Below are 17,460 nucleotides of genomic sequence, written 5' to 3'. Positions count from 1 at the left end.
TGCTCTGGTCCAGGTCCTGGTTTCTTCCCACATGTCCATTTGGAAACCTCACATCTGACTCCCAAACCAGACTTGTGGTATGAAATGTCCCATGCTGCACTGCATTCAACATGAAACTCCCATGCATTCCAGCCTTGTCAAAGAAATGACTGATGTGGTTGACAAGACCCCATGAGTGGTGCCAACAGGTCATACTGTAAGCAGAGTGTCCTCATCTCCCAATTTTTAGACAGAATTGGGATGCGGACCATGAGCACAAAGCATAAAAATACGCCATCATCAGGACCACAGGGGACAGACAGCATTTCCTCAAGATAAGGATCCATCTGGCTTTCACAGCAAATGGCCCAGGTGTTCCCAGCAAAATCCAGACATCCTCACTGAGAGCTTAGACTTCTCCAGGTATATGTTTATGAATAGATATTGGGTATAGGACCAAGAAGCCACAAGGGAGAGAAGGAAGGGGAGACTGACTAACAAATGTCTGGAAGAGAAGAACCATCTCCTCAGCACGCAGGTTATTGGACTCCTTGAGGATGCAATAGCATACATCGCCCTCATTGGTCTGGGAATCTGATCTGATCTCTGGGCCTTAAATGTACCTGGTATCTACCTTCAAGACCAGGCCTCTACCCCTGCCCTTGGGATGAAATAGAAAATCCTTCAGCTGGTGAAAAGCTTCCTCTCAGTCCCCACTCACACCCCCACAGCAAAACACATCCCCCATTAGGCACACAGTCTTCAACAATAGCTCTGCAATTGGCCAAGAAAAGGCCTCTGAATTCAGGCCTGGGAGAGCAGGCCTATAATCCCAGCTACTTGATAGGCTGAGACAGAAAGATCTCAAGTTTGGAGATTTCATGTGCTGCAGAGTGGGTTCATAGCAAACCTTGCCAACCTCACCTCTGTCTCAAAATAAAAGGTAAAAAGAAGATTCATGATAGAGCTCCGTGGTAGAGCACTTTCCCGCATGCATGAGGCCTTTGGATTCCATCCCTAACACCCCTAAAGCCATACTTTCCTTTGACTAAAGAATAAACCCTTTTCTTTGACTTGTGGAGATCTCAGGGACCTCAAGCAAAATCAGTTCTGTAAAGGGGCATGCTTTGCAGGATGGTATTCTGCCCATGGGTTTTCTCCAGTCCTGAGTCCACAACCTGTGTCTTCCCCCTCTTTGCTCTTTACCCAGCTTAAGATCAGCATCAGCTGAGTACTTGGTGAGGCTCAGAGAAGACAGACCAGACACGGAATGGTAGTGGATGAAGACGCTGGTAGGCATTTTGAGGATGAAGACTTGACCTCATACGACCCTGAACTAGATTTCCCTCGCCTGCTCCACATTACATAGGCTTTGCCTTGCAGGGAAATATATTGGTGAGCTCAGAGTCTTACATACTTCACCATCAATCTCTAGGAGGTTGGCTCCCCAAGTGGATCATTGTTTCTGGTTTTATCTGAAACAAAAATAGACTCTTGAGAGTGTTCCAGCCATTGGGTCATTGGTTCATTGGCTTCTTCCAGCCCTGGCTGAGATCCCTCATCCTGAGATCACTCGGAGCTCCATGGCTGCCACGGGTACAGCTGGTTTAGCTGACATGGTAGCTTATTCTCCACAGCTTGTTCTTCCCTCAGGCCCTTTAGATGGCTCTTAGATATAAAGCTGTACAGAATGAGGGATGCCAAGCCCTCAGACATCTTCAGCATCAGCCAAGTCACAGGCCACCAGGGCCAATCACGGTTCTCCAGGGGAATGACTCAGTTATCACTCGGGACAGCCGCCACCCTTTCTCAGGCTCTGGTACATGCTGTGTGGACAGGTCTTTCCATGCTGAATTCTTTTTGTACTATGGGTGTCTATTCATGTCTTTTACCATTGGACAAGAAGCTTCGAAAGAGGAGAAGCCAGATCTGATTCTGGTCTAGGACCTTTCTAGAAAATACATCTAAGCAACTTGCCTCCTATTGGTTTTATTTAGATTCTTCCTAGGGGAGTTAAGGAGATGGCTCAGCTGATAAAGAGCCTGATGTAAAAGCACAAAGATCTGAATTTGGATTCTGGCACCTAAGTCCAAGACCATGGCATGGACCTAGAACTCCAGCTCTGGGGAAAGGTAGGATGAGATGGGCTTCAAGATCTCTAAAGCTCTGTCCAGCCAGCAAGCTGAATCAATGAGTTTCAGGTTCAAGGAGGGATGCCAAGCACTCAGACATCTTCCACATCAGCCAAGTCAGCCCCAGGGCCTGTGACTTTATCTCAAAAGATAAAGATGAAAAGCAATCGGAGAAAGATACCCACCATCACTCTCTGCCCTCCATAATCACACACACATGCACAATGCATAAGCCCACAGTAATAAGTATACACACAATGCATACAAAGTTAAAACTAACTTTGAGATTTCATTTTTTAAGACTCCTTATGATAATATGTGTATCTTTAAAAGAATTAACTGAAGGATATGCTTCCACATCCACATCACTGTTCATCAGAGGAGAAAATCAAGACAGGAACTCAAACAAGGCAGGAACCTGGCGGCAGGAGCTGATGCAGAGACCATGGAGGGTGCTGCTTACTGACTTGCTCTCCTGGCTTGCTTAACCCTCCTTGTACAGAATCCTGGACCACCAGCCCAGGGATGGTACCACCCAACCAACATGGGCTGGGCCCTCCCCTGTCAATCACTAATTAAGAAAATGCCCTATAGGTTCACACCCAACACAGCTCAGTCTCACAAGAATATTTTCTTAATTAAAGTTCCCTCCTCTCTAAAGACTCTAGTTTGAGTCAGGTTGACATAGAAGTGTCCAACACACTCTCTAACATGATATCGCTAAATTTTCCTGAGGAATGCAAGCTTTTCAAACTCATCGTTTTAGAATTTTTTTCCCATAAAATAGCCTGAAATTCTTTTCAGGGTCGCATGTTATTAATAAATTTGAAATTGTTCACTCTTCCGATCAGTCCTTCTTTGCGGACCACGATTTTGTAATTAGGAAAACATTCTCCCTCCTGGTGCTGAGATAGCTGGCAAACTTGGAGAAACTTCAGTCCGCTTGAGAATACTGTCCGTTTTAATTATCTTTCATGTTGAGATGAGTAAATATTGCACTTCAGATATTCTCAGAGATACTTTCTTTTTGCCTCAGAGTGATTTTTTTCTTGACAAAATATGTCAAAAAAATCTGCACTAATGAGTTTTTGAATGGTTCACCAATTTTAGCTGCCCAGAATCGCAAGTCCATTCCACTGCATGCCATTGCAACAAAGAAGATAAATTTATCCAATGGCCATATAAGCACTGTATTAAGCCTCTTCCTGACAGCTTGCATGCTGCAAAAAAACCTGCATAATTGAAACGTTAGTCATGGCACAGCTTTTAAGCTCTTGTTTAATTTCCCCAGCCTCTCTCATTCTTTTTAAGAGAAATCTCAGTCTTCCTGCATGCAAGCTTTCTTTTGCATCACCACCATTCCTTAGAAGACTCAAACACCGACGCCTTGGGTTGAGCTCTTCACTTAGTTCTGATGCAGTATTTCCAGGTGCTTTTGCTCAAAGGGACCCAAAAGTCGGAAGGATTTGTTGACACAAAAGGCCAAACACCTTTTTGGGACGTTCGATTCACAAGGTCATTCTTTTTTCTTTTTTTTTTTTTTTTTTTTTTTTTTCGAGACAGGGTTTCTCTGTGGTTTTGGAGCCTATCCTGGAACTAGCTCTTGTAGACCAGGCTGGTCTCAAACTCACAGAGATTCACCTGCCTCTGCCTCCCAAGTGCTGGGATTAAAGGTGTGCGCCACCACTGCCCGGCTCAAGGTCATTCTTTAAAGTCTGAAGATTGCTAAAAAATCCTAACTGATGACAGCAACGAAAGAAGAAGGTGGGTACAACCACGGCGGAGTGCTATTTTATACTAAAAACTACTCTTGACACAATTTTTTATAGTTTTGTCTCTAGCTATATAAAAATTACTTGATTTTTACTATAGCTTCCAATTCAATTGATTTTTTTAAAAAAGCTTGTTTGGGAACAGTTATTAATTATGCATACAGCCAACCAACTCCAAGTACATTCCTAGTCTATAAACATCTTAATTTAGTAGGAAAATTATTTGTTCTATAACACTATGTTCTACCAAAATTTATATTTTTATTATCCAAGAAAAGTGGGGGATCCCCCGGTGTTCACTCTCTTAACCAGATACAACTGCATTTGTCATGGTGGCTTCACCTTTGGCAAAATGAACGTACCAAGGCATTGTCATGATTACTCTGATTAAAATGAATAAAAAGACAAACCAGTATTAAAATTTTCTCAGTGGATCGTCCTTTTGAAGTGTCTACAACACTGATTTAATTCTAGCCTCATGTTAAGTATTCAAGAAGTTATTTTTATACTGAAGGAGCCAACATATTCACTGCTACCTCTTCCTTTCCCATCCATGCGCAGGAGAATTTGAACTCAACAATGAACAAAATTAACATAGAAAGGGAGTGATTTGATCTAAGTGAGTCACAGAGCAATGTGTAGATCCACCTTGTGCCACTCTTCTAAATTACATTTGGGTATGGACTTTAAAAAGTCATGATTTTTCTAAACCTGTATCAGCTTTTTTAATTTTAATTTTTTAGAAAACCTTCAAAATAATAAATTCCTTTATGGTCTCTTCATATGTGGATGTCATTGTACTTTGCTTATGTCCCCATTATCTTCCTTGGCTTTCCAACCCTGCTGGCCCTTTCTCCCTCTGAAAAAACCCTTTGTTTTTGTCATGTCTCTGTGTTTTGTGCATGCATGTGTGTGCTAGTGTGTGCTTGTGTGTGTGTGTGTGTGCATTTGAATTAGGTTCAGCATATGAGAAAGGACACATGATATGTACATACATAGAAATCAGACTACACACATGAGAGAAAACTTTCGCTGTTTGTCTGCCTGAGTCTGGCTAAGTGCCCACAAATATTATAAGACATTGATGTTTTTTCTAGACTTACACCTCCTGTTTTCTACATAATCGTGGGTTTAATGAAGTCTCTTTCCAACTTCCACATTAGTCATTAACTTTCTTGATGACCAAAACCTAAATAGTATTAAACTTTTTACTAAACATGCATTTTATTTTTTAACTTATCCAAAGTATGTTATGACTTTTAGAAGCATTAACAAAGAACAAAGAAAAGACTGACACCAAAAAATAAATAACAAAACTGCCCATGCACAAGTAGCCAGATTTATTCCTATACCCTATATTGTAGGAATGTTTACCTCTGTTTCTTATATGTTTAACATATATCTAACAAGTAACTTCTCTCACTTTCACAGCCCAACAACATCTGTCCATCTCACAGGCTGATGTTCTTGTTATAGAACAACCATCTGCTAGAGAAAATGGGTTTCCCAGCCACAGTCCAAGACCCATGGCCCCTGAAAGATAGCTGCTCCTCAGGTTCTGTCTGGAAAGCTGGAAATGAACTATCCTAAGATAGAAATAGAAAGCTAACGATGCACATTGCTGTCCCCGGGGCAAACACCAAGACGGTAATCAAAAACACACAGCTAGCAATCTGATAGACAGAAAAGATGGGATCCCGGAAAACATTTCACTAAGCCAACTAAGCCAAATTAAGGAAGACAAGAAGAAAAGGAAAAACATAAACAGATGTCGGGGGGGGAGGAGGGAGGGAGAGGGAGAGAGAGAGAACAGTAAGGCTAAAATAACTACACTGGGTGGGAATGCATCAAACTCCCAAACTCTACAATCAAAATACCAATACAGGACCAGCAAGATGGCTCAGTGGGTAAAGGCACTGGCCACCAAGCCTGATGACTTGAGTTGGATTCTAGCGGAAGGAAAGCATCACCTCCCATAGCTTGTTTTCTTACCTCTGCACATACGTACATACACTCATATACACAACAATGAATAAGTTAATGCATTTGCTTATTTAAGGCCATTAGATGGCTCAGTGTATAAAGACACTTGCCACCAAGGCTATCAACCTAAGTTAGATCCCCAGAACCCATAGAGCAGAAGGAGAATACCAACTTATGAAAGCTGACCTCTGACCTCCACAGGAACACAAATACACCCATGAAAATAAGCAAATGTAAAAAAAAAAGTACATAAAAAAATCAAAAGACTAATATGATCAGAATGAGCATTATAAAAAAAAACTTACATCTCAGCTACAAGTGCACAGGGTGAAACATAAATATAAAAAATACATTACACACAAGCATGAAATTAGCAAACAGGAAAAATCAGCCAATAAAAAGAGTTTGAGAGTAAAAGTAAAATCTATGCAAACAGTTATCATAAAAGAGCTGGAGTCTACACTGATTTCAGACCTGAAATAGGACAGAGATAACAAGGGAATGATTTCTGCTCCATCCTCAAATGGAGAGGACAAGACCTTAGAACACAAAGTCCAAACTTAACAGAAATATTAGCAAAGAAGACAAGTCTACAGAGTTGAAAACTGTACCCTCTGAGTTAGTGATAAAACTAGTAAAACAAAGTGCAACACAGATAAAAAAGTTCCGAATGGCATTGCCATGATGATGGCCGGAGGCTCTCCATGCTCCAAACCTATAAAATACAGTCCTCTCAAATGCATATAAAGCATTCCCTATACTCTACATAAATTTTAAAATATTAAAGTATTATGACATGTTATTATTCCAAAACAAAAAATAAACTGGGAATTGATAATAATGTAAAAGCCAGGGTGAAAATCAAATATTTATAAATGAAACAAATACCAAATAAATTTCAAACAACTTGAAGTAAAAAAATCAGAAAATATTTGAATTAGATGAAAATATTTATGAGATGTAGCTAACAGGAGGCATCAGTGGACCCATAGCTATAATCCCAGTACTGAGGAGGCGAGACAGAAGGATTGCTATGAACTTAAGGCCAGTCGGCCATATATAGTAATAACGTTCCAGGCCAACATAGACTACAGAGAGAAATCCTGCCTCAAAAACAGAGAAAAGAAACAGAGTGCATGTCAGCTCCTTTCTCGGCGCTGTACCACATACCTGGCAGAAGCACCTAAGGGAAGGAGGCTTTCTCTGCATTGTGGTTCCAGGAGGTACAGTCCATCATGGCAAGAAAGAGGTGACAGTCGGAGTGATCTGTGTGTAGCAGCAAAGGCAATGTGTGTAACAAGGAGTGAGCTAGGAAATTCCTAACTAGGCCAGTAGATACAAGTTCAGCACCTGCCATCAACTGTATTTCCCTATACACGTATCAAATAGAAAATAAAGTAACAATTTCCTTTGCAATTACAGAAGAAATGTAAACTCTTTAAGAACAGATACAATATTGCAAAGCATAGCAATGAGAACTTGAGAACACTGTGAGGTGTAAACCTAAACAATCATAAAAGGCATACTGTAGACCTGGAGGTACATTCTGGATCTAGCCAGAGTAATTTGATTATGTAAATGAGGACAGAGACATCACCACAATGGAAAAAGCAGGTGCAAGGGTCCAGACACTCATGAGAGAAACAGCATAGGGGCTGGTGTTGCTGGAGTACAATTAAGGAGGCAAAAAAAATATATATATATATATATATAACAAAGGGGTCAGATCCTAGAATCCCCAGTCCCATGAGGCTGAAATTTTTACTGAAAAGCAGAACTTCAAAGAAGGTATTGCAATGTAAAGGGAGTTGATATTTTGTTTGTTGACTGGTTGGTTGGTTGGTTCGTTTGTTGATTGGTTGGTTGGTTGGGTTGCTTGTTTTGTTTTGTTTTAAGACAAGTTATCATTGTGTAGCTCTGGCTGTCCTGGAACTCATAGAATTCTGCATGCCTTTGCCTCCCTGGTGCTGGGATTCAAGGTGTGTTGTGCCACTACAGCCAGCCCCGTTTCTAAATGACCTTAAAAGGATTCCTGCTCGGGGGAAATAAAGCTTAAAGTGGGAAGAGAAGTGGGCAGCTCTGTCACACTAAGCAGAGGACAGGCGGGAAGAGTAATGCATCGTGTCTGAGGGAAGGTATGTTTTGTACTCTGAAAACACAGCAGAGATGCAGCCCAGTGGCCGCTGATGGATGAGATGTTGGCTTTTAGAGAAACGGAGATGATAAAGATGTAGACTAGACAAACAGAACAAACATACTGTTCATGCGACAAGGCATCAAAAAGTCAGATTGGTTTTGTGCCTCCCAGAACAAACTCACAGCAGTCAGCAGGTCATGAGTACCAAGAACCCGTGTGTGGATTGGGTGATCATGCCATTTAATGTCCAAAATCGGGCTTTCTTTTCTGAGACCAAAAGGTGTTGCTAGTTAGGGTGAATCACAAGCAAACAAAACACAACTGTCCCAGGCAAATCAGTGCCCAGTAATATTTTCATTACGAGTTTGTTCCATCAAGAGAGCGCTTGTGACCATGCTCCCCACAGTTCACACCTGGGTACAGACAGGAAAGTGACTTCCCGAGGCCTCAGGGCTAGTCAGTGGTATGGCAGTAGGAACTGAAAACTGGGGAGAGAGACTCCACCTTGTGTACCCAGTGCTCCTGAGACAGAGCCAGCAGAGTTACTGACCCCAAGCTCCACCCTAAACTTAATCCAATTCTCAATACTCAAAGTCACGTCTTCCTTACAACGCTTGCATCCTCTTTACTTGTCTAACGCTGTCGTAAGACACTGACCAAAAGCACTGGCATTTTGTATTCTGTTACTTCAGGTCAAAGTTTCCCATAAACAGCTTTCGCCAACTGATTAAGGAAGTATTTCCCTCTAGAGCTTCCTAACAACAATTACTTTCCTTCAACCCAATCCGTTTACCTTCACCAGTAGGTAAAATATGATCTTTCCTTTTCAATTGGCATCTTTTCATAATTAGGGATGCTTGTATCTTTTTCTGGGTTTCTTGCCACTTTGGCTTTCTCTTATTTTCTTTCTGAAATTTAATTCTTTGTCCAACAATCTGCATGGGGTTGGCTTTCTCCCTCCTTTTTCTATAAAAGATTTGTTTGCTCTTATTTTATGTGAATCGGTGTTTTGTCTGTATGTACGAGCACCACATGCATGCCATATCCACTGAGGCCAGAAAAGGGTAACAGCTTCCTTTGAACTGGAGTTCCTGGGTCATTGTGAGCCACCATGTGAGGGCTGGGAATTGAACCTGGGTCCTCTGCAAGAGCAGTGAGTACTCTTTGTCACTGAGGCATCTTCCAGCTGCTTCCTCTCCCCCTTTATCTTACAAAGGCCTTATGTACTTTGGCATTTTAATTCTGTCACTAAGGTTGCAAAAATCATCTCCAAGCCGGGCAGTGGTGGCACACGCCTTTAATCCCAGCACTTGGGAGGCAGAGGCAGGCGGATCTCTGTGAGTTCGAGACCAGCCAGGTCTACAACAGCTAGTTCCAGGACAGGCTCCAAAACCACAGAGAAACCCTGTCTCGAAAAAGAAAAAAAAATCATCTCCAGCTCGTCATTTGGCTTAATAATTACCTTAATAGTAATTTCATAAGACAGATACTTTGGAGAGGGTTTCTTATGATTAAATAGTTGAATATTATTAAATCAGACCTGTGTCCTGGGTATAATGTTGCCTTCCTCCAGGAGCAATGAGCTAAACTTCATGAGCCATCAGGCATTGATTAGATGTCTTCTAGTTACTCCATGTCTATGATTCCCATACTTTCGCCCTCTCAGCCTCTTCCCTTTAACCCAAAAACTCTCACTGAGCCACGCTTGAAGCCACTTGTATGGTAATCCACCCTTCCTAAAGCCTCTGCCTTTGAAAGGGAAAATATATCCACAGGCTTAGTCTTAGGATTGAGAGTTGGCCCTCCGCCATCTTCCATTTGTTTGAATAAACCTTATGGCCGCCAAGCACCTGGAATAGGTTGGGCCTGTGTTCGATGGCAAAGCCATTGACATGTCTCCCTGGCTAATGGCAGTGATGCTCTGTACTGTTCTAAGGGGTCAAAAGGACAGAAAGACAGAAGCAAGTCAGGACATCGAGGGGGAAGCCCAGAGCGAGGTACTGCCAACTCAAGGTCTTGTCCCAGCCTTATCATAATTGTGGCAGATGGAAGCTGTCATCTGTAAGCAGGCCTAGCCCTCTGCAAACCAAGGCCAAGGACTGCCAAACCTCACCGGCCTCCAAGTGCACCGTGGCCAGAGCCCACTTGAAGAGATGACTTCACCAGCAGCGGGTAGAGCCAAGAACCAAAATACTTTGTCTTCTGCTGTTTATTTTTAAATCATGATTATGTGTTCCCTCTTTTTTTCAGGGACATCAAACATGTAGTAACATTATGCAGAGACTTCTGGGGGCCTGGCTATTGGCTCAAGCACAGAAGAGATGTCAGGCAGGTGCTGGGAACAGCATACCCATGGCAAATGTTCAAAGGGCTGACCACACTTGGCGAGACTTGCTATCCAAAAAGTGTGTCTAGTCCCAGGGCTGTGATCATCTGGGAACAGTCACCAGGAACATGGTTCCCTCGTCCCAAGAGCAGTGCTCCACCTGCTGTCTCCTGAGGGCACGGCTGAGAGGATCAAAAGGTGTCACTGGCCTCATCTACTCTTTAGACCCATACTTCCCCTCATTTGTATTAATGCCAGCTCTCTAGGATACACACCTTCAGTAACACTACCATCCACCAACCTCCTGAATATTCTCTTCACTCCTCACAGAATGATCTTCACAAATCTGAGTCATTAGGAGACCTCAACATCTCCAAGGGCAACCTACATTCACGGCCTTCCGTTTGATGGTGATACTCACCTCCTCTCCACTGAAGCCATTGCTCTGACTTCTATACCTGGCTTGGTCTCTTGGGTTACTGTGATAAAATACTCTGACAAAAGAAGTTTAGTGGAGAAAATATTCCCTAAGGCTCACGGTTCAAGGATACAGTTTATCGTGGCAGGAAACCAAGATGGCAGGAGGTTGAAGCAATTGATTATATCATATTCACAATTAGAAAGCAGAAAGCTAGCTTTCCCTGCCTTGTGCAGGTCCAAGACCAACTTAGGGAGTAGTTCCACCCACAGTGGGCGTATCTTTTCATCTCAATTAACCTGATCAAGAAAATCCCCCACAGGCACACCCAGAGGCCAACCAGACCTATGTAGTCCTTTATAGGTGTGTCTAGAGGGTTGTCTCCTAGTGATTCCTGATCCTGTCATGTTGAGAACTAACACTAATTGTCAAAACGCCCCAGGATTTGTCTTTAATCTTCTAATAAAGACCATATTTTCTTAGCAGGTCTTTTATAGGTCCCAGGACAAAATTATTCTTGCTTTTATAAGCGTATTTTCTTAATAATTGTCATTCTTAATTACCAACAATTCATCCCAAGCTGCAACTGGAATGAATCTTGATCACTTGTGTGGCAGCATTAATTTCTCTATGAAATCTTGCAGAAGCCCCTGAGTGTAGCAGAGAAGAGGAGGTAGGACAAGAATGACAAGGAGGAAGAAGAGGAGGAGGAGGGGGAGAAGGAGGAGGAGGAGGAGGAGGAGGAGGAGGAGGAAAAACCACTACTCCACACAAAAATTATTGCAATAAACTAAAAATCCTAGGTCTGTATTCAGGCAAAGCCTCATTTAATGGACTCAAAAAGATGTTGTGGTCAAAATCGTATTTCTCTCTGGCTCTAATAAATTCTGTGTTGTCCCCACCCTCAGACACTATCTGAAGCAGCAATGTAGTGACCAGTGGCTCCGAGTTAGCAGTCTACCAGCTTAGCACCCTAGTGCCTCCAATGGGTGGCCCCACAGTTCCTGTGGCCAGGGAAATAGAATAAGCAAGCCAACCATTCCTTCACATGCTTACTCCTGGGGCCTCCAGCTACCAGCTACCACCTCCACATGAACTAAGGCTGAGCAAGGAGGAATTTTTCCAGATGATGCAGAAGTATGGATGAATGTTGGGCATGAACAAATAGCAGTCCATTATAGCCCTGTGTGACAGCCAGGCTGCTTTGGCAGGAAGAAGGGTGGACCCATAGCTTCCACAGAAGATGCATTCTTAGGTGCTTGCAAACCTGAGAAGAACATGGTTGTTTGTAACTGGATAATGGCTTTCTTCTAACCCTTGGGCTCATTTCTAACTTTTCCATTAACTCTGTTCCACACAGTGAGCCCTTCCAAACTATTTAGAAAAGTTATGAAAATTGTACTGAAATGCCTTGTCTTGTTTCCCTATAGAACACATAGTGAGTTCATTTACATGCTGACTCTATAGAACTGAGTTCATTTAGGTGTTAACTCTATAGAATACATGGTGAATTCATTTACATATTGACTTTATAGAATACATGATTAGTTCATTTACATGCTGACTCTATAGAATACATGGTGAGTTCATTTCCATGTTGACTCTATAGAATACATGGTGAGTTCATTTATGTGCTGACTCTATAGAATACATGGTGAGTTCATTTACATGTTAACTCTATAAAATACATGGTGAGTTCATTTCCATGTTGACTCTATAGAATGCATGGTGAGTTCATTTCCATGCCTCTGTTGATATTAACATCCCATCTCGTAAGTTGTCCAAAGGTTCTAAGAACACTCATTTCTTAACCCACTTGAGTTTCCCTACTCATCCAACCCCACCCATCGCTTTTGATATTCTTTAGTAGTCATTTTTTTTTAGATATGAGCCAATTTTTAACTACCTCACGACAGTTCCAGTGCCCATAGTGATGACTAGAAAACATGACAGACCCGAGTGCCAGGCACTAGGCAACCTATCGGACACTAAAGGTCAGTAGTTGAGACATTGTGACTCCTGCCACCTGGCATTGACTGAGCCTTCTGATAATCAGGTTGTCCCCTTGATCCCAAGCACTGGTGGGTCTTCACTCGGTACTCAGCACTGTAGCCTGTAATGCAAGTCTAAACCAATGATATCATCGCATCCCAGTCTCCTGACTACGATGAAAACTACATTTGGAGACAGAGATGAAACCAAGTCAATGAGACATTGGCTAAAGTATCTAGGAAAGAGACGGCCGCTGTGTCCTGCCAGACTCATAGCTGAGGGAATAGTAACATTTTAGGTCCCTAACAGGCTCCTGTCTGAAACAGGTTTTGAGAATTTAAAACCTTGTGTGTTTGTATTTCTTGTTGTCTGCTTTGTTCTTGCATTTGAAGATGTGTGCCTTCAGCCTCCTGCTCCCACCATGACCAACTCTCCATGTTATTGTTAGCCAAAATAAACCCTCTCTCCCTTGAGTTGCCATTGGTCATGCTGCCATCTCACAGAAACAGAGGAGTAACGTATACAGACAGTCAGACATGTGCTGGACCTCTGCAACAGTGACAAGTGAAGTCTTTGCAAAGGCAAGCCTTCAACCAGCTCAAACTCTGCCTTCCCAGAAAAGACGCATGGTCAGTTCCTTCTCTGCTTGTGCTAATTTGGTCTGAGATCCTGCCATTGGAGAACTAAGTGTGTCTGTAGTGAATACAACTCCAGTTATGTCAATACCCTCTCCAGCCTCACCAGGTGGGGGCAAACATCTGATCACACTGACCAAGGGCTCACAGAGACTCGGCATCCTTCAAATTCTCCTTTGTTTATTTCTTTGAAGAATTCGCTTACATCATTGTTGAGAGCCTTGGGTGTTGTTCTAGTGTCTTTCTGCTGCTCTGATAAAATGCTGTGACCAAAAGCGATTTGTGGTGGAGATGCAATTTGGCTTACACTTCTAGGTCTCAGTCCATTGTTGGAAGAAGTCAGGACAAGAACTCAAGGGAGGAACCCAACGCCAGGATTGATTCTATGCAGCATTACCTCTGGCTAGGGAACTTACCCACAGACAAGGACAAGCAAGAACAATGGGGTACACTGCCAGCTAGGTGGCCTGCTCACTAGCTCACTCCCTGATTCATGCATAGCTAGCTTTCTTAGACAGTTCAGGAACACCTGCCACTCACAGTGCACTGTACTTTCACCAATGAATAATTCAGATAAAGCTGGGCAGTGGTGGCTCATACCCTTAATCCCAGCACTCAGAAGGCAGAGGCAGGCAGATCTCTGTGAGTTCAAGGCCAGCCTGGTCTAAAAGAGCTAGTTGCAGGATGGGCTCCAAAACTACAGAAAAACACTGTCTCAAAAAACCAAAATAATAACAATAATTAATACAAGGCCACAGACATCACAACTTCTCCCAGTGATTCTAGACTGTCAAGTTGACAATTAAAACTGATAAGGGTGTGTAGATAGAAGTTGTTGGACCACCTGGTCCCCCAGTCATTCAGTCCCCAGAGAAACACACAGAGGCTTATATTAATTATAAACTGGCCTATTGCTTAGGCTTATTACTAACTAGTTCTTACAACTTAATTTTTATTAACTTAACCCATAATTCTTATCTATGTTTAGTGACATACCTTGGTACCTTTTCTCAGTAAGATATTCTCATCTTGCTTCCTCTTCGTCTGGCTTGCAACTGTGTCTCTGCCCTTCTTTTTTTTTGTTTGTTTTTTGTTTTTTGTTTTTTTTCCAGACAGGGTTTCTCTGTAGCTTTGGTGCCTGTCCCGGAACTAGCTCTTGTAGACCAGGCTGGCCTCAAACTCCCAGAGATCCACCTGCCTCTGCCTCCCGAGTGCTGGGATTAAAGGCCACCACCGCCCGGCTCTGCCTTTCCTCCTCCCCAAATTCTCCAAGTCTGGTTGTCCCACATAAACTTCCTGCCTGGCTACTGACCAATCAGCATTCTATTAAACTGATATGAGTGTCAAATCTTTACAATGCACAAGAGAATTATCCCACAGCAAGGGTTATGTCTTCCACATGACTGGGTAGAATTCTCATCTTGCTCGTATACCACACCTTCTTGAAAAATGATTATAAAAATGACCATAGGAGTAGAATAACTGAATTGACCTAATTATGATTATAGGGGTGGGAGGAAAGTGAGTTTCATTGGCAATATCCTCCAGGACCACAAGATTGACACCAAGGAGAAGTCAAACCTTTAACCAGTAGACCTCAGCCAAGCAGCAGTGGTGTACGCCTTTAATCCCAGTACTCTGAAGGCAGAGGCAGGTGGATCTCTGTGAGTCTGAGGCCAGCCTGATCTACAATGCAAGTTCCAGGACAGCCAGGGCTACACAGAGAAACCTGTGTGGAGAGAAGAAAATAGTAAACCTCAGGGGGAAAGGAGGGGAAGAGCAAGCTGGGAAGTCAAGACCGAGGAGGTTTCCATGGGTGCGCAGGCAGCGTGGGAGTGCTGCTGCTACCAACTGATAAGATGAAGGCCTGCTGAGGAGAAGAAATGCATCCATGGTCAATGGCGAGGAAGTTCCAGGGCTCAAACTCAAACTCAGAAGTCTGGGGTGCTTCCCCTGTTAGTGTCTACTTCCTTTGTTAGAGAACTGGGTATAGTGTAGAAAAGTCGGACGTGTTTATAAGTTTACGATGCCAGCTCTGCACTCTCAAGTTTGACTGTGCTTTGAGACAATGGTGAAGAGACAAGATCTGTGTGTTAACATCCATGACCCGCCATTAGCACCAGATTCTAAGTGTTGCTGAGATATGAACTGGCATAGAACAGGGCCCTTACACCACTGCAGCCTTCCTCCGCAGTGAAAGAACTAGCCATGCTATAGGGTTTAAATGTAGTCTTGGTGTCCCAAGTACCAAGTCATATGCTTAGACTCATATACTTCCTGACTCATACACACATCAACCTCTGGAACCAAGATTCTATAGGTTTTTTTTTATGTCTTTAAGCCTATTCCTCTCATAGAGTATTGTATTTTTTTCATCAATTAATAATCAAGATTATGGATATAATGGTGCACACATTTAATCCCAGCACTCAGGAAGCAGAGGCAAGAGGATCTCTATTAGTTCAAAGCCAGCCTGGACATAATGAGTTCCAGGACTACTTGGGTTAAATATAGAGACCTTGTTTTGAAAGGAAGGAAGGAAGGAAGGAAGGAAGGAAGGAAGGAAGGAAGGAAGGAAGGAAGGAAGGAAGGAGAGAAAAAAGAGAGAAGAGAATAAAAGAAAAGAGAAAAAGAAAAGTTTATTTCTGCCACTCCCATCATCCCAGAATTCCCTTGCTTAGTTCTATAGTATGGTTTTCCTCTCATTCCTTAAGACCAATGTTCTTTAAACTAAACTTGACCCAACATTGGATCACATCTCAGACTGTTCAATAAAGGAGCCCCATGTTGAAAGTAGGTGGCTCGGGCTCAGGAACCTCCTCTGGTGGACTGAGTTGGTAGGCAGGAAAGCTGAGTTTTCTTGCTTTTCTGGGTTTCAGAAGCTTATCTCAATGTTCACATCATGAGTCACTGCAAGCATAAAAATGGTCCTGGGGCTAGAAAGGTAATGGTGCTTGGTACCAAGCTTGAAGACCTGAATTCATGTCCAGAAGCTACATAGCAGAAAAAAGGAACTGACTCCTGTAAGTTGTACACTGTCTTTCATATGCACACCCTGGCATACACACACACGTGCGCGCTCATACATTAAATTTTAAAAACCACAAAAAGATTTTTTTCTTTTTTTTTATTTTATTTTATTTTTTTAACATTTTTTTATTGAAAAAAAAATTTCCGCCTCCTCCCCGCCTCCCATTTCCCTCCCCCTCCTCCCGCCCCTCTCCCCCTCCCCCCACTCCTCTTCTCCTCCCTCTCCAGTCCCAAGAGCAGTCAGGGTTCCCTGCCCTGTGGAAAGTCCAAGGTCCTCCCCTCTCCATACAGGTCTAGGAAGGTGAACATCCAAACTGTCTAGGCTCCCACAAAGCCAGAACATGAAGTAGGATCAAAACCCCATGCCATTGTCCTTGGCCTCTCATCAACTCTCATTGTCCGCCATGTTCAGAGAGTCCGGTTTTATCCCATGCTTTTTCAGTCACAGTCCAGCTGGCCTTGGTGAGCTCCCAATAGATCGGCCCCACTGTCTCAGTGGGGCACAAAAAGATTTTTAAATATCATCTCTTCTCTGACCTATGATCCAATCCTCACGAAACTGAATCTTCCATTTCTCACTCAAGGGATAACTCTACTTCCCAGTGATGAAAAGAGATATTCTCGCCATTAGAGTCAGGGAACCATAGTTAAAATTGAATTGTCTGCCTCCCTGTGATGTGAGGGATGAAGATCAAGGAGCAGAGAGAGGTAAGAGATGCATCGGGGCTGATTGCCAGCCTTGCTTCCTTCCCTCCAATTGCATCGAGTGGGAGCTTCTCAAGGGGGAGCTGCCACATGGTCTTAATGTACCAGTGCCCTTTTAGACGACCTCGATAGCCAGTGGGTGAGAGCCTTTCCAAAGGCCTGTCCCTTCGATTCTGGGCTGACAAGAGGCCAGGAGAGGCACCCTGAAGCAGCATATGCCCCCAACAGAGCTCTTTGGGCTTAGTCCCATCTCCCACAGAAGATCCCACATGACAGATGTGGCAACATTTTCAGCCAAAATCCAAATGGAAGCCTCATACTCGACTCAGGAGTGATGGGCATATGTGTGTG

The sequence above is a fragment of the Chionomys nivalis genome, chromosome 1 (genome assembly GCF_950005125.1).
Source record: "Chionomys nivalis chromosome 1, mChiNiv1.1, whole genome shotgun sequence".
In the NCBI taxonomy this organism is placed as follows: domain Eukaryota; kingdom Metazoa; phylum Chordata; class Mammalia; order Rodentia; family Cricetidae; genus Chionomys; species Chionomys nivalis.
The sequence above is the reverse complement of the archived record's forward strand: the minus strand, read 5'-3'. Positions refer to the sequence as shown.